The sequence below is a fragment of the Desmodus rotundus genome, chromosome X, assembly GCF_022682495.2.
Source record: "Desmodus rotundus isolate HL8 chromosome X, HLdesRot8A.1, whole genome shotgun sequence".
Taxonomy (NCBI): Eukaryota; Metazoa; Chordata; class Mammalia; order Chiroptera; family Phyllostomidae; genus Desmodus; species Desmodus rotundus.
In genome coordinates this window covers 30,881,493-30,905,025 of record NC_071400.1, presented here as the reverse complement: position 1 = coordinate 30,905,025, position 23,533 = coordinate 30,881,493, and the positions used below count along the sequence as shown (strand labels likewise).

At 49.5% G+C, this 23,533-nt stretch overlaps 1 protein-coding gene across 1 annotated transcript in view; it reads left to right on the top strand.

Moving 5' to 3' along the window:
* Positions 1-21,121, top strand: part of LOC112310533 (uncharacterized protein KIAA1671) — a 69,220-nt gene extending 48,099 nt beyond the window's left edge. Inside the window, exons 4-9 of the mRNA XM_071220320.1 lie at positions 319-406; positions 2,484-5,288; positions 10,562-10,696; positions 19,576-19,842; positions 19,968-20,058; positions 20,775-21,121. The gene's annotated coding sequence lies outside the window, so the exon portion shown is untranslated. The remainder of the gene's footprint in view (positions 1-318; positions 407-2,483; positions 5,289-10,561; positions 10,697-19,575; positions 19,843-19,967; positions 20,059-20,774) is intronic.
* Positions 21,122-23,533: the final 2,412 nt, after the last annotated feature.

Sequence of the window (23,533 nt, the reverse complement as noted above, 5' to 3'; positions counted from 1 at the left end):
GCAAGGTCACCAGCCCAGCCCGAGCTCCCGCAGTGGGAAGTTGGGAGAGCCGGTGCTGGCTCCTAGGTCTCTTCCCCAAGCCGGGGGGCTCCTGCCTCCCTGACGATGCTGTGTTTAAGGTAGGCTGTGCCCACCGGACCCTTCTCTGTAGGTTTGACTCCCAGAGAGGAAAGGTCTGTTCTCAGAGCCGCTCGGATACTTGTTCTGATGATCTCCATCCCTGATTTCATTCCCGGGCCCCAGAGCTGGTTCTGGGGTGTGGGGCGGAGGGAGTCCACGGCTGCTGGCCCATCCAAGTAACTTGGATCTCTGTGCCAGGTTTTCAAGTTCAGCTTCAAGCAACGAAGTCAAGTATGAGAGGTGTGCGGAGCTGAGTGACGAGCCTGCTAAGGAACCGAGAAAGAAGGTAAGGAGCCGTTGCGTTTGGCCGTGGGTCCTACAGTCCCTGGAAGAGCTTTCATGATCTGCAAGGCCCGGCAAGGACCGGAAGACCCTTGTGAACAACAGAACAGTTCTTCCTTTAATGCTGGGACTTTTCGAGTCCCTTCTGGAGCGATTCCCTGTTCTGTGGTGTTACGTGCATTCTACAAATGCAGTTGCTGAGTATAGATTTTCTCTGTGCAAAGAGGAAAAGGGGCATGGCTTTCCTGTGTAAGAATGCCGGCTTTATTAAGAATTTAATAAAGGTTAAAACATGTTAATATGCCCTGGCTGGGCAGCTCAGTTGGTTAGAGCGCCGTCCCGATACGCCAAATCTGTGGGTTCGATTCCCTGTCAGGGCGTAGACCTGGGTTGTAGGCCAGTCCCCAGTAGGGAGCATGCTAGAGGCAACCGACTGATGTTTTTCTCCCTCTCTCTCCCTCTTTTATCCTCTCTCTACAAATAAATAAATAAAATATTTTTTAAAATAATAATTCATTCTTCTTCATTGCTGAGCAGTACTCTGTTTTATGGGTTGGCCACAGTTTATCCATTCGCACTTCGATGGACCTTTGGGTTGTTTCCACTTTGGGGTCCATTGCAGTTCAGTGGTGTTGAGGATATTCTCACTGTGGTGTGATCAACCATCCCTGCTAGCTAGTTCTAGAATTTTCCATCACCCCAAGTGGAAACCTCTTACCCAGTCAGTTCCCATCCTACGACTCTGGCCCTGGTAACCAGGAATCTGCTGCGCCTATGTACTTGTCCGCTCCAGGTATTCCAGAGAAATGGGATCATACACGCAATAGCTCCGTGAGTCTGGCTTCTTTCACATCGCGTGATGTTCTCAAGGCTCATTCACACTGTGGTGTGTGTCGGGCCTCTGCTCCTTTTCCTGGCGAATGATACTCCACTCCATGCACAGAGCACATTTTGTTTATTCATTCATCTGTTGATGGGCGTTTGGGCTGCTTCCACCTTTTGGCCATAGTGATTTACGCTGCTGTGTACTTCGGTGCACAAGTTTTTGCCTGAACACCTGCTTTTAATTCTTCAGGGTATATATCCAAGAAAGGAATTGGTGTCCTATGGTTAATTCTTTGTTTAACTTGTTGACGTAGCATTATTTCTAACAGAAAAAAAAATTAAAAATTACTAAGGAATACCTGCATATTATAACAGAACCAAAGTGTGTCAGATTAAAAGGTAATTTTTTCATCCTTATTCCCTCCTGCTACTCACCGTTCGATTTACGTCTTTTCTCCGCTGTGTAGCTACACGTGCACATGAACTGCACAGGCGCTGTTGTTAAATGGCGCGATCTTACAAACGTGCTGTTCTGTGGCCCGCTCTTCTCCCTTCCCCACAATGCTTCAAGTTCTTAGATGTCCCGGGGTGGGACCTGCCCGTTCTGTGGGTCCAGGTGTCTGTGCGGTGCGCCCCCCCCCCCACCAGTTTGGCTGTGTGAAATTTCACTTCGCCGCTGCCCTTCAGGGGGTGCTGACGCCGCCTGTGTTTGCTCACTGTCACCAACAGTGCTGTCATGCCCTCTCGCTCACGTAGACTTGTGCTCCTGAGCAAAGAAGGAATCCTGAGGGAAAATTGGCCAGATTGAAGGGAATGAGAATGTAAAAATCGTGATACATGTACCGAATTGTCCAAAAGTTGTGCCCATCGATGTTCTCTCCAACAATACCTGAGTGTCTCTTTCCCTGTGGCCTTGCCCACTCTCGACAGGTTCCATCTTTAATAATGTTTTAATCACCTGAGGACACGTTTTTATTGGATTTAGAGAAGAGGGGACAGAGGGAGGGAGAGACATCGACTAGTTTTTCTACCCACTTACGCATTCATTGTTTGATTCTTGTATGTACTCTGAGTGGGGATTGAACCTACAGTCCTGGCGTATCTCAGGACAATGCTCTAACCAACTGAGCTACCTGGCCAGAGTCACTGTGGGGACTTGGTTTTAAAAACACCCATTTCAGTTGCCTCACCTTTTCCTTCCCATTTCACATTCTTTAATCTAAGTTGGATTGTTTCTCCTTTTTTCTTTTTTTCAGCCAAAGGAAAGGGATAGGTTTGGATGAAGCCCCTGCTCCCAGAAGCCCCTGGCAGCTGGGGACACTCCGGGAGAAGGCCGGGCAGACACCACGGAAAGACAGTTGTCCCCCGGGGGCCCTAGCAGCTGCTGCAGGGTGAGCTTGGTGGGGGCCCGGAGCTCCCTCAACAGCACTCCAGAAGATGGTGGGAGCTTCCAGACCGTGAGGGCCACAGTGTTTGAGCACCAAGTGGAGAGACACACTGTGGCTGACCAGTCGGGACACTATCTCTCAGTGACACCCCCTGGCACTGTGACCCATGTCTCTGAGCCCAGACCCAGGCCTGAGAGAAGGTTGTGGCTAGGGAAGTACCTTCCAGAAAAGACGGTCCTCCACAATGAGAACTCTAGGAGGTTTGGAGATCCCGACACGGAAAAATTGGGACGCACTCCCCTCTTGAATGGTGACCACAAACAGTATCACACGCCCCTCCCTGAAAAGTGCCCTCCGGATGAGAAACGGAGTAACAACCCCTTCCTCCCGTGCTCGGAAAACCCTCCCAGGTCACAGAGGGTGGAGCCCAAGTATGACATCATACACATGGTGGGGGAGCACGTGCACAGTGAGGCTGTCCCCACTGAGGAGAAGGCTGTGATGCTCCGGAGTGGTAGGGTCCGGCCCTCGCTGAAGGGGAGGCAGCTGTCCCCTGAGAGCGCCCCTGCCCACCCAGAGTGCAGGCTGGACAATCAGGCAGGGTCTGTCCAAAGGGCCAGTTTGATTTGGGAAGCCCGAGGGACACAGGAGGTCAGTGGGCTCCACTCTGACTCCTGAGAGCCAAAGGACACGAAAGGCGGGGCGGCCGGGAACTGGCATAAAGCCACGGTGGTAGTCAGTGATGAGAAAAGCTCAGAGGTGAGTCCTGATGTCGCCAGTGAGCGCTCAGCCAGGCCCTGCGGCACCGAGGCCACCTGTGTGAGGTCCATCCAGGCTGCCAACAGGGAGACCCGGCACCAGGGGCCGGACGGGGCCAGAAGCAAGCCAGGAGGCTGTGTTTCAGCAGGAGAGAGGGGTCCGCTCTGGGGCTGCCCTCTGGACCCTCCTTTCAGGGCTAAGGAGGAGCCCTCCGACTTCTGAGCACGGCCACATCCCGGCCACATCCCAATGGGCCGGTGCAGAAAGGGTCCCTCGTTGTGGCTGCCGGTGAGGGCGAGCTGAGGCCAGCCCAGGCCCGGGAGCCTGAAGTCAGAATGCAGAGGGCGAGCCCTTCCGACCAGAGATTTGAGAGGTGGAGGCGGCAGACTTTACCCCACAACGTGAAGTTTGATGAGTTCAGCTTCCTGGCCCCAGAACACTCTTCAAAGGCGGAGCAGAGAGGCACAGATTATCCAAGCTCCAGCGCAGGTGCCTTAAGGAAACCTCAACCATCCCATAATAGGGAGGAGGCCCAGGACGGGGACCCAGGAGTTCCACTGGACCCGGCTCCTCCCGCAGTGAAGCCAGGGTTGTCTGTGGAACCCAGGGCAACATTTTTTGCAGTGACATATCAGATTCCTGATACTCAAAAAGCAAAGAGTATTGTTAAGTCAGGGCCTGAACACTTGACAGAACATTCTAGAAAAATAGCTCCGCCTCCATCTCCGCATCCTTTAGCTTCTACCTTGGTTTCTCTCAACCCTGAAGAGCCACTGGAGACCGTGGGCAGTAAAAACTTGGCTCAGAGCAGAGAGCGTGGCAATGCAAGCATTTCAAAAACTCGAAAGCCAGAAGACATTTCACCACCTCCCGGGGACAGAATTACGGATCTTCCCACTGAAATGATCATGGCCACTGACACTGTCTGTGTTCATCAGCGGTGGCCAGAGGACAGCACTGGTTTTCCAAACGATCAGAGGGACAGTGGGAACAAGATGTCCCCCAGTAGTGCTCCTCAGACAACCCCAGCTTCCAAAAGTCGCCTGAAAGCCGGCGACCTCCTGGTCAGAAGGAAGACTGGGGTGGTCAGCGAGATGTTCCCAGGTAAAGTCAAAGATGGCTACAGATCCAGCGTTCTTGACATTGGCGGCCCTGATGGCCAAGTACAAGATGTAGGAGGCTCAGAAGCAGGTGGTGGGCCCTACCCGGGAGCCCAGCGGCTGGTCTCAGGAGAGGCCAGGCCAGCAAGGTGGGGTGGAACAGAGGAGGAGGAGCCTGAAGGAAGGGCCGGAAGCTGAGGGTCCCCGGAAACGAGCCAGCTTTGCTGAAGCAAACCACAGTTCTAGTCCCGGCTCTGGCAAGCAGCTGGCGGAGACCCCGGGGGCAGCAGTGAACCCCAAACTCAGCCCTCCTCTGTGGGCTCCACCAAACTCAGCTCCTCCTGAAAAATACCCAGGGGCCTCTTCTGGCCCTGGGGCTCCCAGGAAGGTCTCAGGAATCTCTGAGGATGAAACGAAGACCTTTGCTAGTAAACACCCGGGTGCAAAGTGTCAGAATTACCCCACCGCCAGGGAGGACCCGGGCACTGGAGCCAGTGTGTTGCCCAGATCCTCCCCAGCCGACCAGAAGAAAGGGACTCTGAGGCAATCCAGTTGGAGGGGAGAGGAGGGCCATGCAGCCCAGTGGGGTGACCACCCACAGCACCGTGGCAGGTCACCGTTGGATGTCAAAAGGGCCTATTTGGAGAAAGGCCCTCCTGCCAAAATCCGAGAGGGCCTGTACATCATGCAGGAAGCCAGAGAGAGGAGGCAAGAGTACAAGGCGAGGCGCAGCCTCCCTGGGGAGAGCTCGGAGGCCAAGGAGGCTCAACTGGGGCCCCGTTGGCGGGACTCCAGGAGTCGAGATGGCCACGAGGTGAGTACGAAGGTGGTTCCCATGTTGTCAAACGTTGGTTAAGCAGGTAGGCCACAGGTGTCAACCTCAGCCCACGTGGGCCAGGTGGGTGTATAAATGAGTACAGTCAGGCTGGGTGTGAGACGCTAAGGAGTGGTGGGGATTGGGGCAGATGGAGAGCTCGGGCCCTGAAGGGGCAGTTGCTACTCAGTTCCTGCTGGTTCTGATCAGTGAGAATGGGGGGCCTGAGAGGGCAGATCCAATTTATCAAGAGAATCTGAAAAAAAAATAGATTTTTTTGTACCTAATTTCCCATTGTGAAATGGGGACAGCTTATTAAAAATGCTGTTAAGTCTAAAAAAATGTGTCTGCTGGCTCCATGTAGCCACTAGTTTGAAACCTGTGGCCTAGAATGATAATAGGTATCATTTATTGAGCGCCTGCTGTACTCCAGTGTGTTGGAATCACGTTCATTATTGTATCCCAGTATTCAGTGTCCTGCCTGACATTCTGTGAACATTCAAGAAATGGTGGGTGAATGTGTGAATGAGCCATCTTGTGACAGTCCCTCTGGTTTTAAGAGGTGACCCCAGAGGATCTGGTGGAGGGGTGGCAGAGTGAGGCAGGGAAGGGAAGACAGGTGATGAAGGTACCACTCTGGACACCTACCCCTCATTTCCACTGGAGACCCCTGGGGAGCGGCATTGATAACTTCTGAGTTGTCCTGTCCAAGGGGTAAGGAACCTGCAATATTTATTTTCCTGTCTGCTTCTGTCTTTGCCCGAGGCTGTTTCTGGGGCCCTTAGCATTCAGACTCTTCCGTCCTGCCTGGTGCTGAGCTCAATAGTGGAAGGAAGAACCCTCCACAGCAGGACACCATTGCCACCGGTGCACATTTGAGTCTTGGGCAGGGTGCCCCCAACATCTGTTGAGGCTTTGGTCATCTTGTACAGATGGGATCAAAAAACCAAGGTTCAGAGAGGTTAAGTAACTTGCCCCAGGTCACACAGCACTGGTGGCAAAGCTAGTGTTTGAACCCAGGTCTGGCCTGATACATAAGCTTTCACGTAGGTCGTTTGGTGGAGAACGAGGGAGGGATCCATGCAGGTGGGAGGAAATCTGAGGCACAAAGCCAACTTCAGGAAGCTTTAGATCTTGGTGGGAAGAAAGGACCCAGTGATCCATGGCCAAAGGATAATATGATGCAGAGTGAGGTGCTGGAGAAGAGGTCCCGGAAGGCCTCCTGGAGGAGGTACTGGCTTGACCCACCCCTGAGGGCTGGCTTGGAACTTGGATGGGTTGATGAGGGGAGGGGGGGGATTCCTGGCAGGAACACAGTGTGGGCAACAGTTTGGATGTGGGATGACACGTGGCGTGCTTTGGGGGCAGTGTGGGAACTGACTTAGGGCCCCACGACGCACCCTAAGGCCCTCCTCTGCTGCTTCCAGACCAAGTGAGTAAAGGCAAGCCCGTCCACTGAGGGCCTGAGCCTCCATTTCCTCATCCGTAAAAGGAGAGCAAGGGTCCAGCCTGGACAGGGATGTTGTGGCAGTGAAATAATAGGATTATATCAACAGAGGTCAGGAGATGAGGGTTCACCCAAGGTTAGGGGTGGGTGAGTGGTGGGTCTGGCTGTGAACCCACATCTCTTCCGGTTACCACATTCAGATGCGTGTTTGAATCTCTGCCACTTACCAGCTCTGCGTAAAGCAGTGACTTGGCCTCCCTGCGCCTCAGTTTCCTCACCGGAGTTAACAGGAATCCCTGCCTCAAAGTACTGTTCCTAGGCTGAAAGGAGATAAAGCTCCCAGCATGTGCTGGGCACCAGTGGGCCTGAGCTCAGGGCCTGCCCCTGGCTTCTGCACCTGTGCTTCTCAAGAGGGGGCTTGCCTGTCCCCACCTCCAGGCTGTCATTATGGGAACACCAGGAGAGGGAGGAGGCCATGGCAATATGACACTGAAGCTGCGTGTCAGCCGCCCAGGGGCCCTGCTGGCTGCGGGGAAGCGTGGTGCTGGGGGGGGGGGGCGGTGGCCTGGCCCTGGACACCCACCCGGGTGTGCAGCCCCATGGTGCTGCTGCCACAGGATCCGTTTTCTCATGAAGGACTGGGAGGCCTTGGGCTGGCTCCTTGCTTCTCTTCTCTCCTGCCCCGAGACGTTTTGTTCTGCATCTTTAAGAAATAAAAATCAATACAAAATGGGCATAAATGCAAAATAGTGGTAATTGAAAACTGAAACCTTACAGGAGTGTATAAAATAGTGTCCCCCTTCCCTCGTCCAGCCCCCAGGGGCAGCCGCCATGGCAGTTTTGATGTCCTTTGGGGCTTGCCTACACTGCAGAGTTGCTTCTCAATCATATATGTTTTATTATAATTGTTGTATTTTCCTTATTGCAAAAGGTAGTGAATGCTTGTGTACAATTTAAAGTGTTGTAGAGACATATGGTTTAGAAAGGAGACCTCCCCCAAAGGACGAGTCTGGCCATGAACTGGGCAGCCCCCTCCTCCGGGCCCCTTCCTCTGTCGTGTGACTGGGGAGAGCGAGCTCCTCGCTGTCAGTGGCTGGGGGCCGGGGTTGCTGCTCAGCGCCCCCCAGCGTGCAGGGCAACCTGCACCACGGACGATCATCCTGCTTCATGTGTAGGCAACTCCAAAGTGGAGGGACCCTGGTCTAGTCACACGTAGGGTTTTCTGGGGGGTGATAAAGATACCCTGAAATCAAGTATGATGCTGGTGGCAGAACTCCGTGAATATACCTGAACCCCAGAAAACCCTGTACCCAGTCCCTCCCAATTCCCCCGATACCCTCCAGTCCTGGGCGACCGTCAGTCTGCTTTTTGTCTGTGTACAGTTGCCTGCTCTGGACCTTCCGTGTAAGTGGAGTCATGCAATAGTGATACTTGTATCTGGCTTACAAGGGTGTTGGTGCCCGTGGGCCCCATGCAGCCCAGGATGGCTGTGAATGTGGCCTGACACAAAATCGCAAATTTACTTAAAACAGTATGAGATGTTTTTGTGATTACGTGTCGCAATGTATTTAATGTGTGGCCCAGAGATGCCAAACAGTTGGACGCCCTTGGTGGGAAACCGTTTCCAAGGCACATGCATGTTGTGGCGCGTATCAGGGCTGAGTTCCTTTTCATGGCAGAGTAATATTCCACTGTGTGGGTAGGCAATATTTTATTCATTTATCCTTTCATCAGTGGATGGGTGTTTCGGCTGTTATTTTTATTTTATTTATTGATTTGAGAGAGACTGAGAGAGACACGGAGAGAGAGAAACATTGATTTGTGCATTCATCGGTTGATTCTTGTAAGTGCCCTGACTGGGGATCAAACCCACAAACTTGGCATTTCAGGATGACGTTCTAACCACCTGAGCTCTCCGGCCAGGGCTGTGTTGTTTCTGCTTTGCGGCTGTTACGAGTAATGCTGCCATGGGCATTTGTGGGGAGTGTTTGAGCGGGCGCATACCCAGGAGTGACGTGGCGGGTCATACAGTCACTGTAGGTGTCTCCTGTAGGAGCTGCCAGGCGCAGTCCGGCCAGCTGCACCAGCTCCCGTTCCTGCTGGCTGTTTGTGAGCGGCCTGACTGCCCTCCATTCTGGCCAGCCACGTCTCTGTGTGTCTGACCCCAGCCACCTTAGTGGGTCTCAGCGAAGTGGTGTCTCATGTGGTTTTGATTTTTATTCCTGTTGAGCATCTTTGTATGAACTTGTCGGTCCTTCGCATGTCTTTGAAGAAATGACTATTCAATCTTCCCTTTTTTTAAAATTTGGGTGTTTTTTTTTGTTATTGAGTTGTAATTATTCCTTACATATGCAGGATTCAAGTTTCTTATCAGACATAGGGGTTTATGCTTTGTAGAAATTTTCTCCCGTTTGGGTTGTGTTTTCACTTCCTTAACGCCACCTTTAAGGCACAGAAGTTTTTCACTTGAATGAAGTGCAGTTTATTTGTATTGTGTTGCTTGTGCTTTGGGTGCCGTATCTAAGAAACCTTGCCTAATCCAAGGTCAGGAAGATTTATGCATATATTTTCTTCTAAGCGTTTTCTAGTCTCAGCTCTCATATTTGGTCTTTGATCTATTTTGAGTTGATTTTGGTATGCGATGTGAGGTTCACAGCGTGTTTTGAAGGCAAAGTCTCGGTTGACAGGGTGGACAAAGGAGGCGAAGAGCGGGCAGCCCCGGGGCCTGGGCCGCCCCGAAGGGGGATGGGCAGTCAGGGGGAGAGACAACTTTGGAGGGGAGGGTTGAGAGGCCTGCTTTGGATATGTGCAGTCCGAGATGAGCCTGAGCAGTGAGTGGTGGCCTCTAGTGGGCAGTGGGCCTACAACTCTGGAATCCCAGCACAGAATCGGGTTGTCGGTGCCTAGATGGATTTACTTAGAGCCTCGGGGCATTATGGGTGGTCCCCAAGGGAGTACTGTGGACCTGCCTCTGAGCTGTGGTGGGGGCAGGGGACTGAGGAGGACCAGCCAGGGAGGTAGGAGGGACCCTGAGAGTCTCATGAGGCAGCAAAGAGACTGTGTGGCGAGGGACCGGGAGCCCAGCCTCGCTCTTCACTGATGCTGTGCATCCTCAAGCAGGTGCCTCTCCTCTCTGGTCCTTGTCTGTGTGGGGAGGGTGCGACACAGGTAAAACCCACACTCTGGCATCTTGTAGTTCCTGGCCTGTGGATGTGTCCCCTGTAATAACTGAGCAGAAAAAACGGCCGCATTCAGTGTTCCATCCTGTTTATATACCCTTTCTGTGTCTGTGCGTGTGTGCGTTTGTGCTGGGATGCGTGGAGAGGTATCTAAAATGAGGTCAGCAAAAGTCAGCAGCGGCAGTCAGGAGGCTGGATAACGTTTATGGAGGGCTCCCTGCTTGACAGGCACCCGTGTGAGACAAGCCAGGTGCCCGGGACCCGTGCACGCCTGCCCCCTGGTGGCTGTACTATGTCATGCACTTTCTGTGTGCTGTTCCCTGCTGGGTTCTCCCAGGAACCTAGAAGCTGAGCACTGTTGTTACTGGTCTTTTCTGACACCGTCAGAGGATCAGAGAGGTTAAGGCGCTCACCTGAGCTCACAGAGTTATTAAATGGCTGAGGCTGGGCTGAACCCAGGCTGGCTGCTCCAACATATCACCTCTCATCCACAAGGCTGTGGGGTGGCAGTGGGGGCGGGGTGTTCTGGAGCTTTCCTTTTCTTCTTTGCCCTTTCAGGTGCAGAATGGGCCCTCATGGTGTGACATATCCCCCCCTGTGTGTGGTGAAGCCCCAGGAAAGTCCTCTTCTTGTGTTCTGTGTCTCAGGTGCCGTCGCAAGGCCTGGGGAGGGAGGATGCCTCCCAGGACAGTGGGCCTCCGCTCCGGCAGGTGCCGCCTGCGGCCTTGGGCTCCGGGAGAAGCCACAGCTTCTGTAAGGACAAGAGGAGCGGGGCCTTCGTGGTGAGTGGTACTGGCATGGCTGGAGCGCCGTGTGCCGGCGGGTTGGTCATCAGACACCAGTGGGCATGTGGCTGTGTGGATGGTCCAGATGCCCAGGGGCCTGTGGGGGTCAAGGTGGATGGGCGCCTGTATGGGAGTCTGATGCTGTGGAGGGGCTTTGGTGGCTGTTCCGAGAAAGCCTTCCTTCCTCTCCGGTTTCCGGCCCAATGCAGAGAGGTGACCCCATCTGCCTGGCACAGAGCCGTGAAGAGAACATGTGCTGGGACCTGAAAGTCCTGGGTTTGAATCCCACCCCCATCTCCTCTCAGCCTGTTGGAGCAATTTACTTAATTTCTCTGTACTGTAGTCTGTCCGTCACCTGGAAAATGCGATCGCGATTCTTAATTCTTTGGCACCACTGGGAGGATGGAGTGAGAGTATGAGCCGGGCCCAGCACACCGATAGCTGTGGTCACCGTGGCAGGCAGTGTCAAGCTGGTTCTGGAGCCAGGTCACCGGGGTTCAAATGCTAGCTCTGTATGCAGATGGGCCTCTGCCTCGGTTTCCTCATTTGTAAAGTGGGGATAATGATAGTATCTACTTCATAAGGCTGATGCGGGGGTTGGTTAGGATGATGTGGGGAGTGGTTAGCGTGGCCCCGAGTTCACAGCAAACACTTTGGTAAGTGTTATCGTTATTATGCTTATTATCGTTGTTGCGTCCCCTGGGGCCAGCGCTTCCTCTCGCAGCCTGTTTCCGGCTTGTGGAAGGAGGTAGGTCAGTGATGCAGCCGGGACCCCAGGATAGCTCCCTTTTCCAGGGCCTCGGCGTCCCCAGCCTTAGGTCCTCGGTCCAGGGCTTTGCCGCTTCTGGTTTTTGGTGATTTTCTTTTTCTTCTCTTTTCTGTTTTTTCTTGGATTTTAGTTCCATGAGACTTAGAGACCTTCTGAGTTCTGCACTTCCTCACGAAGTCCCTCCCAGGCCCGGGCCCCATATGGGGGCCTCTAAGAGAGATGCTCCTTAAACGAGGCAACTCTAGTTCTGCTCACAGGTCCTTGTTGCTTGCACAGCTTCATGCGTTTCAGTGATACCTGTGCCTGGCCCTGTGTCTCTGAGACAGGGGGTCCTCCCGCATCTGAATCCTAGGTCCATCCCTTCCAGCTTTACACGGCCACGGGCAAGAAACCTCACTTCCCTGAACCTTGATGCCCTCCTCTGAAAAACGGGGTGAAGAAGGCGCCCTGACAGGGACCTTCTGGGATAATGGGGCCACCCTGGAGTCAGAAAGCCTCACTGGGGGTGGGGCTGCAGGCCCAGAGAACACAGCCCCCCAGGAGACAACTGCGGTGCAGCCCAGAAAGTCTCTCCAAGCGTTCAGACCTCAGCCCCAGGCCTGCCTGCATTTGAGACCTGCCTGCTTTTCTTCATCAAATGCTCCCTTCCATTGCCTTCTCTCTTACCCTTTCCTCCATTCACTCTCCAGTGGCACCGACTCGGCTTATCTGATTGTACTTGAACTTCTGTGTGTGTGTGAAGACAAGGGTTATAGAGAGAAAAGCATTTAAGACCGATCTTTTTATAGCCTCTGCTGGCTGGCATCCTCCCTGGTCACCCGGCTCCTCCTCTTCCACTCGCTGTCATTGAGGAGCCTTTGTCCTCTGAGTCCTCGTGTGGCTGGCCTTGGCTCCCTCCTTCAGGCCCCGAGGCCCCTGCCCTCTTGCCACCTGCTTGATTTCCCCTCCTCCAGAGGTGGATGGGGGAGGGGCCTGAACCCCACAGGGCTGGAGTGGAAGACCTCATTTCTGGGCTTTTGGGACTCATGTCTGCAGTTCTGGGGAGTGGCCACCAAGAGGTGGTGGTGTTCAGCTCACTTCCTGATGGCTTCAAAACCTGACTTGGGGACCTTAGCATTGGGCTCTGCAGTCTGAAAAAGTGGGTTTGTGTTTCCGTTCTGCCACTGTGTGACCTTGGAAAGTGACTCGATGGACCTCCTTGAACCTCGGTGTTCCTTCTCTAAAACGAGGATGGTCCTGTCTGGCCTCGAGAGTATTTTTGTGAGCAGTAGGTGAGATCGCTCAGCACCCAGAACGGTCCGTGGTCACTTTTCCTTCTTTCTGCCAATCTCCTCCCTTTTTACCTTATCTTCTCCTTGTCTTCTCCCTCCCTCGGCCTTCCTCCTTCTCCTCACTCCCCCTCCCTTTCTTGTCACCTTTCAACTCTCTCATTATAAGTGGGAAACCTGAGGCCCAGAGAGTGGGCCTGACTCAGTGAGGGTGCTCCTCCAGGTCGGGACTGGGGTCCTGAGCACCTTGCCCTGCTGGCTGCCCCTCCTCCTCAGGAAGTTGGTGGGACCTGCGTTTTGTACTTTGTGAATTGTTGGGGGGCTTCACTGGTGTTAGTCACACATGGTTTTGGTGAGTGACTTTGTGCTGTAGTTTCCAGTTTAGGCTCAGGTTCGTCCCCACATTTTTGAGGCTGTGTCTCAGACCTTCTGAATCCCCAGTCCACCCCCATGTTAGGGTGTTTAAATCCCTATATTTGCAGAGGAGGGAACTGAGGCTCAGAGAGGTCAAGCTACTTGCCCAAGGCCGCACAGTTAGCAAGTGGGGAGCTGGAACAGAAACCGGGCCTGTCTCACTTTCGGCCTTGGACCTGGGTCCTTCCTGCCATGGGGCTGTGCTTTGGCCTGTCCCCAGGCCCTGGCAGCCCCCCTTCCCTTGAGCCCGCAGCACTCGGTGTGTGTTAGCCCACGAGACACCCTGAGCCCCGCGGCCGAGAACGTGATACAGTCCCACCCAGGGCTGGCCGCCAGCTGTTCGGCCCTGGCCGCCCGCTGAAGGGAGCCTGGGACCCACCAGAGTGGGTTCAAGCAGCCACGCCCACCCCTGGCTGAACCACAGGCTCTGCAGACCCTGAGCATGAGGTCCTGAGGTCCGGCCAGGTCACTTCTCGGAGATGAACAAGTGGCTTACCACTCAGCACCTCTGCTTTCCTCCTCTGTAAAGAGGGGAATCTTAGCAGTGATAATGCCTAGTACTTCCAGTACCTGCTGAGTGGTGTAGGTTCTGGTACCCATTTTACAGACAGGGAAACTGAGGCTCAGAGCCAGTAAGTACCTCTCCCACGGTCGGAGTGTGGAGTCCTTACTCCTAACCTTCTGCTGAAGCTCCTCCCACTTCTCTGCTTTGTAGGTGGGGGTGGGAGGTGGGGTGCAGCTGAAGTGGTAAAGAGTAGCTGCCCGGTAATACGGAAGTGGTTACTCTTAATATTGGTTGACAGGGCCAAATATCAAACATACTTTCTGAAATGTACAACCAGCAAAAAAGGCCACATAGGCATTTTTAAAGAAATTAACTAATGCTAACACAACATTAAGTGAACAACTACTTACAATCTTTCTTTTTTTTTTTCAGGATCTGATTTGTATTTTATTTTTTTAACTGAAGAGGTTAATCAACCATTTTTCACATTTCTTTTCCTTCTTTTAAAATACCACATATATGTCCAAAAATATTTTCCAAAGAGGTTTTTAGTAAGACACACAAATTAGGCAATTTATTTTAATTATAATTATTTTTTAAAAAACAATTTTTGTTAAGTGGTACTATTTTGGAACCCCATGGTAAGGTCCCACTGACTAATCAGAATGTTTAAAACAATATAACTATACATTTAATGCTTTCAATTATAATGTTTTATTTTAATACAAAGTATACTGTGCTGATACAAAATTATTAGTTCTAATAGTATACCATTGTTGAAAAATAAATTTTTCTTGCTAAGAAGTGCAAAGAAAAATATCATAACCTTATATTGTGTCTACTATTATCCAATTTTTAGTGCTTTGCTAAACCAAACCAAAGAACTACTACTTTTAGGATAGTCAAATCTCCTTCCCTTTCTACCCTACTCCTTCTCTACCCCTACTCCCTCTTTTAATCTCATGGACACTTAATTTAGCAACTCTTTTTAAAAAATATCTGGAATAGATATTCTGGCTAAGTCCAACATTTTTACAAGTCAGTGTAGTCTACATAAACTCAAGTGAATGAATTTAATTTTGTCATTTCTTTGTTTATTGTTATTCTATTACAGTTGTCCCAATTTTTTGCCCTTTGCTCTCCTCCACCCTGCCCAGTCCCCGTTCCCACAGTCAATCCCCACACTGTTGTCCATGTCCGTGGGTCATTCATACCTGTTCTTTGACTAGTCCCTTCCCCTGCTTTCCACCATTAAATTTTTAAGTGTATTTTATTGACTACGCTATTACAGTTGTGCCATTTTTTCTCCCCTTTATCCTCCTCCACCCTGCAATGCGCACTCCAGCATTCACCCCCTCCCCTAGTTCATGTCCATGGGTCGTACACATAAGTTCTTTGGCTTCTCTATTTCCCATACTATTCTTAACCTCCTTCTGTCTATTTTGTACCTACCAGTTATGCTACTTATTCCCCGTACCGTTATCCCCCATCATCCCACCACCCTCTCCCTGCCGATAACCCTCCAAGTGATCTCCATTTCTGTGATTCTGTTCCTGCTCTACTTGTTTGCTTATTTGTTTTTGCTTTTGTTTTTTTAGGTTCAATTGTTGATAGTTGTGAGTTGGTTGTCATTTTCCTGTTCATAGTTTTGATTATCTTCTTTTTCTTAGATAAATCCTTTTAACATTTCATATAATAAGGCTTAGTGATGATGAACTCCTTTAACTTGACCTTATCTGGGAAGCACTTTATCTGCCCTTCCATTCTAAATGATAGCTTTGCTGGATAGAGTAATCTTGGATGTTGGTCCTTGCCTTTCATGACTTGGAATACTTCTTTCCAGTCCCTTCTTGCCTGCAAGGTTTCTTAGGAGAAATCAGCTGATGGTCTTATGGGAACTCTTTTGTAGGTAACTGTCTCCTTTTCTCTTGCTACTTTTAAGATTCTCTCCTTATCTTTAATCTTGGATAATGTCATTATGATGTGCTTTGGTGTGTGTTTCCTTGGGTCCAACTTCTTTGGGACTCTCTGGGCTTCCTGGACTTCATAGAAGTCTATTTCCTTTGTCAGGTTGGGGAAGTTCCCCTTCATTATTTCTTCAAATAAGTTTTCTGTTTCTTGTTCTTCCTCTTCGCCTTCTGGCACCCTTATGATTCAGATGTTGGAACATTTAAAGTTGTCCCGGAGGTTCCTAAGCCTCTCCTTATATATATATATTTTTTTTTTGTTTTTGTTTTTGAATTCTTGTTTCTTCATTCTGTCCCGGTTGAATGTATATTTCTTCCTTCTGGTCCAAACCATTGATTTGATTCCTGGTTTCCTTCCCTTCACTGTTGATTCCCCATACATTCCTCTTCATTTCACTTTGCATAGCCTTCACTTCCTCCTATATTTTGCAAGCATACTCAACCATTTCTGTGAGCATACTGATTACCAGTGTTTTGAATTCTGCATCTGATAGGTTGGCTATCTGCTCATCACTTAGTTGTTTTTCGGGAGTTTAGATGTGTTCTTTCATTTGGAACATATTTCTTTATCTTGGCACATCAATTACATTGTAATGGGTGGGGCCTTAGGTATTCACCAGGGCTAAGCAAGCCACTTTGCTGCGTTGTGGCACTGTATGTGGGGGAGGGGTCCAAGAGGGAACAATGCCACTTGCTCAGCCCTCAACCGGCTTTCAGTAACTTCCCTTGCTTCCCACAAGTGGATTGTGACCTTTCTGGTGCTGATTTCTGGGTGGGTGGGCTTGTGTATGTTTTAGGATCCTGTGGGACCCTCCAACAGACCCTCCTGTGAGGCTGAGAGTTTCTCCCACTGCCACAACCCCCACAGGTTTTTACAGTCAGAAGATTTGAGGCTTTAATTTCCCATGCTGGAACCCTGGCTTGCGTGGTCTGTCTAGCTCTCCAGTTGTTCCTTCCAGCTTATCCGCACGTGAATGTGAGACCAACCCGTATGCCAGCTGCCACCTTGCCACACATCCTCTCTGCCCAAGCTTCCTGTCTCTGCTCCACCTACCAGTCTGGATGAATGTTTCTTTAACTGCTTGGTTGTCAGACTTCCATACAGTTTGATTTTCTGGCAGTTCTGGTTGTTGTTTTTGTTCTTTTAAATTTGTTGTTGTCCTTGTTTTGGTTGTGTAAGGAAGCGAAGCATATCTACCTACATCTCCATCTTGGCTGGAAGTCTCCACCATTAAATTTTATTATTTCTTGAAAACAAAACATAGGTACAGAAATGTGCATAAAGCATGTATATACATTTTAAGAAATACGTGAAAAAAAGAACACCCATGTTACCATTAGTCAAGGTCAGAAATAAAACAGTGGGACACCATGAAAGTCCTCTATAGGTCTCTCTCAATCAAAAGTCCTCCCTCACCCTCAAGGTAACCACTCTCCTAACTTTTATGGTAATATTCCCTTGTTTTCTTTTAGCTTTATCATCTCTGTATGCATACTTGAACAATATAGTTTAATCTCAACTATATTTGAACTTTATATAAATGGATCCATATCAGAAGTATTTTTTAAAAACAACTTTATTGTGATACGGTGCACATCCATAAAATTCATCTTTTTAAGACATACAATTCAGTGGATTTTAAAATATATTCCAAGTTGTGCAATCATCATCACAGTCAATTTGAGAACATTTTCATTACCTTGAAAATAAACCTTGTACTCATTAGCAGTCATTCCTTTTTCCCCAACCCCTGGCAACCATTAATCTGCTTTCTGTCTCTATGGACTCGACTAGACTAAACATTTCATATAAACAGAATTATACAATATGTGGTCTTTTGTGACTAGCTTCTTCCACTTAGCATAATGTTTCCAAGTTTCATCCATGTTGAAGCACAAATCAGTAGTTCCTTTTATCTATCCATCAGTTGATGGACATTTGGGTTGTTTCCACTTTTTGGCTATTTCTAATAATGCTGTAAGTGTATTTCTTCATTTCTCACACTCCTTCCTAATGTACAAATTGAAGGAGGAAGGAGGAAGATTGTAGGGGAATGGTTTTTAAGCATTGCTGGGCCACTGACCCATTTAAAAATCTACAAACCTGCCCTGGCTGGTGTAGCTCAGTGGATTGAATGCTGGCCTCTGAACCAAAAGGTTGCCAGTTCAATTACTGGTCAGGGCACATGCCTGGATTACAGGCCAGATCCCTGGTTGGAGGCGCATGAGAGGCAACTGATCGATGTATCTCTCACACATCGATATTTCTGTCCCTCTCTTTCTCCCTCCCTTCCCCCTCTCTAAAAATAAATAAATAAAATCTTTACCAAAAAAATCTACAAATCTATGGATTCAGAAAAATATAGTGTGTATTGGCTTCCTATGGCTGTAGTGACAAATTACCACAAACTTGGTGGCTGAAAACAAGAAAAATTTATTCTTTCATAGTTCTGGAGACCAGAAGTTCAATATCAGTTTCTCTGGGTTGAATTCAAGGTGTGAGCAGGGCTGTACTTTGTTCCTTGCCTCTTCCAGTTTCTGGTGACTGCCAGCATTCTTTTGCTTGTGGTCACACACTCCAATCTCTGCTTCTGTCTTCACATCCTTTTCTCCTTTTCTGTGTGTCAGTTTTCTCTTGTCTGCTCTCTTATGACATTGATGATTGGATTTAGGGTCCACTTAGATAATGCAGGATGATCTCTCCATGTCAAGATCCTTAGTATAACCACATATGCTAAGAATGTTTTACGTTATAAGATAACATTTACAGGTTCCAGGGATTAGGACTTGATATATTTGGGTGGCCATTATTTGGCTTCCTACAGAGTCCATACTTTTTCCATACAATTTCAGGAAGATCATGGATCCAGGTAGGGACATCTGCTCTGGAGATGCATTTCACCACAGATATGCTGTGAAAAGATACATTGGAGGCAGGTACATTTACTTACCATCTTCTTTACAGATCAAAATCAACTATAGTGCTGATTAAAAATCTAAAATCTAAAATCACACCCCCAGCCCTATTCCTAAATCAGAATGCCCAGAGACCAGGCCCAGGAATCTACATTTCTTTTTTTAAAATATTTTATTTATTTATTTACAGGGGAAGGTAGGGAGAAAGAGAGGGAGAGAAATATTAATGTGAGAAAGAAACATCGATTAGTTGCCTCTCAAACGTGCCCCAACCGGGGCCAGGCCTGCAACCCAAGCATGTACCTTGATTGGGAATCAAGCCAGTGACCTCTTGCTTTGCTGGAGGACACCCAACCAACTGTGCCATGCCAGCCAAGGCCCAGGAAACTACATTTCTAACGGGTTCCCCAAAATGATTCTGATGCAGCCAGCTTTGCACCCATTGTTTAGTGAGTAACTAACAGCCTTGGTGCCTAAGTTCCCTCACTGTTAAATGGACATACTGTCACCTTCTTCACAGTCAGAATTGTCTGTGCAAGCCTATTTGCACAAAGAGAGCACTAATGTTCTTTTTTCCCCTCCCTCCCCACTATACAAAGGTGAAGTACTTCTATCGTTTATTTGCTTTCAATTCCATTTCGTGTTTAATGCACTTGGCCTGAAAGGTGTGGAGATGAGCTAAAGGAGAAAGGGAGAAGGGAAGAGTTACAAACTCTCCCAGGCGTTCCAACCAAGCTGCACTTGACGTCTTGTAGAACTGCACCCCTCTAGTCACCCCGATCCTCGTATATAATTTGCCTCTGCCGGAGGCTGTGCTGGGAGCCACCCAGCCCCAGCCTCTTTGATTGGCCACGCCGGCCCGCTCGTCACACTCTTTTGTCTCAGTGGACAGAGGATAAAAGCATCCAAGGCTGCCTTGGGAACCGTGCTGCTAGGATTCGGCTCCCCGCTAGCTAGGCGGCTGTGCAGAGCAGCTCCGTCCTGGCAGCCCCAGGTCGCTTAGTGGCGGAAGAAATGCCCATCATTTTCCCCTTCAGGATCGCATAGACCGAAGGCGGCACCCACAGCTGTCACGCTGGAGAGTCCGCTGCCCACCCGTGGAGCAGAGGTAAACAAAACGGGAGCGACTGCCCAGCACGGAAAGAGCAGGGGAAGCCCCACCAGGACTGGGCAGTTCCCCTCTTGGAAAATTGAGAACTGCGAGGCAGAGGGCAAGGAGCACTCCTGTGGCCCGACTGCGTTGAGTGAGGAGGTGAGGTGCCACAGGAGGCTGCGGAGTGAGTGGTATTTGCCTGGATTGAGAGGTGAGTTTCCTTGCGGGTGATGCGGGGGAGCGGGAAGCAAGGGGCTGGGGCCGGGAAAGAATCACAAGCTGTCTGTCTTGAACCCCTTTGTATCCCCTCTTCTCTTCCTGGGGAGGAATATGTAGGTGTGCGTGTCCAAGTCCTATTCCCTTTCTCGGTGGCAGGCCATCAGAACCAAATGTGAACGTGAATTCTGTGCAGCTGATTGCAGAGCAGGTAGGCTGACGATTTTCCCGGGGAAATGTAATAGGAGGGGGTCGCTTTGGCTTGTATTCATAGGGTGGGAGAGGGGTTTTCCGCTTGGCTACAGCAGAGGCAGCGAGGGTTGGGGAGGAAACAAGGAAGCGGGATGAGGGATGAGGGTGTTTTTGACCCTTCCTTTCCCTGCTCCGCCCTCCGCGGTGGCGCAGTCTTGACGCCCCGAGGTCTGGTATTGGTGACCCCCGTGGACAACTTTCTTATGGTAGCCACCAGTTGCAGAGACTTGTAGTGAAATAAAGGCGCGCCCTTGTCCCTGAACTCGTGTAAGAATCTGAAAAATACGGGGTGGGGGTGGGGGCAGAGAGATACTTTAAGAAGGGTGGTTGAGACTAGAGACCATGAGGTTAATGAGATCCCACAAATCTGATCATTGTGCTCTATTTTGACAGCCCATCATCAGGTCCATACACTATTACACTTAGAAGCAACAATTGGCTGTCCCTCTTGGAGGACTGGAGGGATGGATGTGGCTGTCAAAAGCTCCCTGCTAACACAGAGACAACAGCTGGCTGGCTCCATGAGATTGTAATTGCCAGTCTCCTTGAGCGTACTTTTAGGGCTGTAGGCAGATATAAAATGTACTGCAGGATATTCAGGAAGGGAGAGAAAAAAAGCTACAGACTTATTGATCCCTTATTAACTCCCCTCTCGTTATTTTTTCTTTTTTACAGTTCCTACTGAGATAGGAGGAAGGCCCGCCTGCAGATTAGTCTTTTCCAACAAGCCCAACTTTCTTGTTAATATTCAGATACCCTATCATCGCTGGTCATGGCTAGCATCATTGCACGCATGGGCAATACCTGGCGGCAGAATGCACCCTTGCCTCCGTGGGCCCATTCTATGCTGAGGTCCCTGGGGAGGAGTCTTGGTCCTTTAATGGCCAGCATGGCAGACAGGAACATGAAGTTGTTCTCAGGGAGAGTGGTACCAGCTCAGGGGGAAGAAACCTTTGAAAACTGGCTCAACCAAGTCAATGGGGTCCTGCCAGATTGGAATATATCTGAGGAGGAAAAGCTCAAGCGCTTGCTGAAAACACTTAGGGGCCCCGCCTGGGAGGTCATGCGTTTGCTCCAGGCAGCCAACCCCAGCCTAAGTGTGGCAGATTTCTTGCATGCAATGAAATTAGTGTTTGGGGAGTCTGAAAGCAGTGTGACTGCTCATGGTAAATTTTTAAACACCCTGCAGGCACAAGGGGAGAAAGCCTCTCTTTATGTCATCCGTTTAGAGGTGCAGCTCCAGAATGCTATTCAGGCAGGGATCATAGCTGAGAAAGATGCAAACCAGAGTCGCCTGCACCAGCTCCTTTTAGGAGCTGAGCTGAATGGGGACCTGCGCTACAGGCTGAAGCATCTCCTCAGGACGGATGCAAATGATCGGGAGCATCTTCCCAATTTCCTGGAGTTAATCAAAATGATAAGAGAGGAAGAGGATTGGGATGACACTTTTATCAAATGAAAGTGGGCCAGGAGATCTGAGTCAATGGTGGAGAGGGCAACCAGCCTAGTGGCATTTCAGGGCTCCCTATGGATAGTGATTGGCAGTGCTGACTGCAATGTGATAGAGATAGATGACACCCTGGATGACTCAGATGAGGATGTGATCCTGGTGGATTCTCAGGACCCCCCACTTTCATTCTCAAGATCTCCTCCTCCCAGAGGCAGGGCCAAACCTCGGGATCAAGTGCTAGTCATTGATTCCCCCAGCAGTTCCCATGCTCAATCTCCTTCTACAAGTGGTGGTTCTGGGTATAAAAATGATGGTCCTGGAGATGTGCGTAAAGCCAGGAAGCGAAAATACACAATCCGTTGTTCATATTGTGGCGAGGAGGGTCACTCGAAGGAAACCTGTGACAATGAGAGCAACAAGGCCCAGATGTTTGAGAATCTGATAATCACCCCGCAGGAGCTGACACATGCAGAGCAGGAGGGGTCAAGAGAGGCTCCTGATGAACCTGATGACCCTTCTGAGTTACAGTGAGATGCTAGACCCCAGTCTTAAATGACTCCTTAGCTATATTCAAAGTCAAGTGATGGCAGAACTGGGAGGAATGCCTGTAATTGCATGAATTAATCCACAAAACAGCTTTCTCTTAGGGTTGAGCAGAAAGGGTCTTAGATAACAGCACAGTGGAGGAACATGGCCTGTCCTTTGACCTTTATTGCTCCCCAAATTTGCTGTCTATGGCTCTATTTTTTGTGTGTGCACATTTGCACATTTCTTTGATGGCTTTATTCTCTTTGTGAAAGTGGTATAATTCATTGTTAAATCTTTAAACAATAAAAAAGCACAAAAAAAAGACACTACAAATAGCTCCAAATTTTCCACCCTTATATGGCCACTGTCAACCCTTTGATGAATATCCTTCTACATGTTTCCCTATACTGATGTACCCAGATAGATATATATGTATAGATAAAAGTGTTCAAATATAAATGCTGCTCTATAGTCTGTATTTTTTCACCAAACAATTTATGTTTTGGGCATCTTTCTATGTTAATAAATATATATCAGCATCTATTTTAATGTCTCTGTGGCGTTATTTTAAGAAGAAGTAAAGGAAAAAGGAATAATAGAAATACGCTTTAAAAAGCTATAAAGGGGTGGAGTTATACCCTGAGGTGGGGTTTTTAGCAATCTCATTTTGCAGGTGAGGAAAAGTGAAGAAGAAAAGGGCTGAAATATTCCCCAAAGGTAAATGGACAGAGCCTTTTATCAGAACTGACTTGTTGCTTAGGTCACAGAGCCAAATTGTGGCATCCACTAGTTGACAGTACCCAGTGCTTTCTTCTGTAATGTATCCAGAGGAGTTGGATGACTTGGGAGTCTGGTGTTGAGGTCACAGCCCAAAATGGTGAATCCAGAGGATCCATTTTTGGTCCCTTTGGGGAGCAGCAGCCCTCCCTCCTCTAGGTGGATTTCTTAGATTATTGTTGCTGCTTCTAGACAACATTGTGGTCACAACCAGGAATCTCTCTTGTGGACTGAAACTTCCCTCTCCCCAACCCCCAGTTAAGGAAAGGAAAGAACAACTACTAATGGGAGCCCAGCACCAGAGGCTCAGCCGATAGCATGGGAGCCTCACCCCATAAGCCCTGAAACTACATGTGTAACACAGGAGGTCGAATCCAGGGATCTTGACTGCTCATTCAGATAAACCAAAAAACCTCAAGGAGGACTGGATGGAGTAGACATAACCTTCATCACTCACATTACAGGGAGCACCGATGGCGGCAGATGGGCGAAGCAGGACCACACCTCCTGGAGTCCGAGACTTGTTTTAAGGGGTCCCAGACAAAGGGGACATGTATGTTGTGTGTGACTCTAAACCACATTATCTTATTGTGTATGTACAGATGGGAAAGGTCAAGAAGCAGTCACACAGTACAAGAAGCCGCTCCCAAAAGTTGATAAAGAGGGAATTACATTCCAT